This window comes from Trachymyrmex septentrionalis, unplaced genomic scaffold (genome assembly GCF_001594115.1).
Source record: "Trachymyrmex septentrionalis isolate Tsep2-gDNA-1 unplaced genomic scaffold, Tsep1.0 scaffold53, whole genome shotgun sequence".
In the NCBI taxonomy this organism is placed as follows: domain Eukaryota; kingdom Metazoa; phylum Arthropoda; class Insecta; order Hymenoptera; family Formicidae; genus Trachymyrmex; species Trachymyrmex septentrionalis.
This window is the reverse complement of record NW_017305705.1, coordinates 2,980,918-2,983,901: the sequence shown is the minus strand read 5'-3', so window position 1 is coordinate 2,983,901 and position 2,984 is coordinate 2,980,918. Positions and strand designations below refer to the sequence as shown.

Genomic DNA, 2,984 nt, shown 5'->3' with positions numbered 1-2,984 from the left:
GTAAAAAAAACATGCTTACGGTAGATTCATCTTTATGATTAGGGGGGTAGGCGAAATAACGGTCTCATGTAGAGAGAGAGAGAGAGAGAGAGGGGTAAAGGGAATCAGACGCGAAAGCTGACCTTGCGCGCGCGTGTTTCCAACGATCCAGCTAATAATATAGCCGAGCGTATTCATATTCGGAAACGCTAGATTGCGCGTGTCGGAATCCCCTTTGTCCCTCTTTTATTCCTCTTTCTTCCTCTTCCACTTTCCTCTTACCTTGGACTTCACACGTTTATTCAATTTACTCCCGCATTACTTGAATTTTACGTTCAGGTAAATAAATAAGTAATGACATTCACGTATATGATAAGATAAACAAGTGAGATAAGAGAATATATTTTTACACCTATCATATTATTCCAGCAATATCGATGATATTCTCTAATCTATAATGATCGTAATGATCTAAACGTGCCGCGCGTTTGCCTATGCTGTATATCAAAATAGATAATGCCTTAATTAAACATCGCGCCACTGCAGGCTCCTTTTCTTTCACGCGTCCTCGTTCGTTATCCGCAGGTCTCTTCTGCTTCGTCAGCTTCTACGTCGTCGCACACGTGCCGCTGCGTTAAGTTATTTCGCTAGCAAGGTCAGCGATAGCGGCTTTGCTTCCTAGAACCTGGGGGGTATCACTGATAACCAATAGCGCTCGTTCAAGATGACTCGTGACAGTCATGGCTTGAGGTACTCGGATTATCTTTCTTCTCGGGAAAAACAGTTCTCGCCTAGACCTGGAATAATTCTTATGTACGAAGCGAATAATATTTGCCACGAAAATTCAAACGCGCGAGAGATTACATACTCTTTTTCAATTATTACCTCAATGTAAATGAAGCACAAACAGATTTTGGAGTAATGTCCATTCTTTTTTTTTTTTTCCTATCGATATAGATCGACTTTAACTTATACTTTTCTTTTTTTTCTTTTTTACTTTTTTTTCTAGTTCTGAAAAAAAAAATAGAAAAAAAAAGAATAAAGGAAGTAAATTGAATCGGAATAAAAAGTTAATTTGCAATTTCGATTAAAAATCTGTCTAAGGTGTACAACGAAAAGTGTACCGATCGCAAACAATAGAGGTTCTTCCAAAACACGTTTCTGCAAATTAATGCAAAAATTGATACGTATATCATTATCGTGACTCCCCGACACGCTGCGATACCAGGTGCATTATTATTCACAAATAATAAAAAGAAGGCTGACGCACAGTCGGGAGTAGCACTAATCGTTCGCAGTCGGTCCGATGCGACCGCAGCCTCGACGGCCGTCCGATAACGAGGAAAGATTATGCTCAAGGACAAGGTCGCGCCGCGCCGCGCCGCGCCGCTCCGCTCCGCTCCGCTCTTTGCCTCGCCGCACGTCTCGCCATATTCGCTCCGGCTCTGCCTCCAAACGACACGAGACATTGCGACAAATCCGCGAGGCGGAGATATATACGCGTGCACGTAGCAACACTAGTAACATGCTGCGCACATGCGTGACGATACAACATTGATGTGTGCGTCGTCGTCCTTGTGACGACGACGACGACGACGACGCCGCCGCCGCCGCCGCCGCCGCCGCCGTGAGATTGTCAACAAGAACAAACTGTCAACCAGAATTCCGAAGTACGTTGGTGTACACAGGCTCTTAGATGTGCCAAATTCTCTGCTATGATACTTTACAAACGTCTAATCGCGACTGACAAGATTAATGAAAAAAAGGACGGCAAAGTTGTTTAGAAAAAAAAAAGAAAAAAAAAGTAAAGATCATAATGAAAATTTCATCAAGGCTTTTGGCAAATTATTTAATATGATTATTTAGATCACTGCTGTTTGAATCGTCCACTTATTGTTAAAATATCGATTTATAATAGTTCGATTGTTGTGGAAGGCAAACACATCCGAAAATAGAAGCGACTTTCATTGGATTATCTCGCCACCCAGGTTGCCTCACAATTTGCTTCCTACTTGATATGTCTCTAATTTTAAGTATGCTATGTAGGCTCACACACGACAGCTAACTTGCAGAGAGTAACCTTACACTAGCTATGTGTAAGATTAGTGTAAACTAGCCGCAACACGTAACCATGCCTCCCTCGCAACAGTGAGTCGGACTCCCCGAAAACTAAAACTGTCGCAAGGACGTAGACCAAAGACGTTGGACTGTTTTAAAGCGTTTGTACGACGTATTCGGCCGCTCTCGACCTTCGACGTGATTCCTGGTCAAAAAGATCGAACATAAGCTAGTGTATCTATACATAATGCTGACATAATATCTATATGCGATCTTCTGACTGTACGCTCTCTTTGAAAAGTTAAATAAAATTCAACAATCTCGAAAAGAGTTTTCGAATTACAAGGAGAAGAGCGAAATAAGGTAAAATAGAAAATTCACTTGAAACGTGAAATAAATCCTTCAAGATTCATCAAAAGAAAAAAAGAACGAATGAAAAGCTAAAAACCAAAATACAATAGTCAGTGATGTCAGAAATGGAGCAACTGGAGATGGTTTATAATGAAACATTCGGTTTCATTATTACTACAAACCTTGTTTGGCAAAAGTTTCGCCGCAAACATTATGCAAGACACTGTACGAAGTTTATTTAAGGCTCGAATCAGTGTTCCTATATGTTCTCTCTGATTCCGATTATACTTTATGAATTTCGAAACTACTTTATAATATCTGTGGAAAATAATATTATATAATGTTCAAATAGTTAAATTTTAATTCTCTTATAATGTACAGTAAACATTTTATCTAATCATTCAAATAAAAAAATCATTTAAAAATTAATTTTACAATTTTGTTATATAAAAAGCAATGTATACACGATACTCTTACATAATCTTTTCTCATAATCGTATTTGCAAAATTATTAGAAAATAACATTATGTAATCGATGCTGTGCATTTGAATCTTTCAGGAAAAAAAAAAAGTTTAGTTTATAAATAAAAATAATT

General features: G+C 38.7%; 1 pseudogene; it reads right to left on the bottom strand.

Moving 5' to 3' along the window:
* Window positions 1–473: 473 nt before the first annotated feature.
* Window positions 474–908, bottom strand: LOC108751886 (annotated as a pseudogene).
* Window positions 909–2,984: the final 2,076 nt, after the last annotated feature.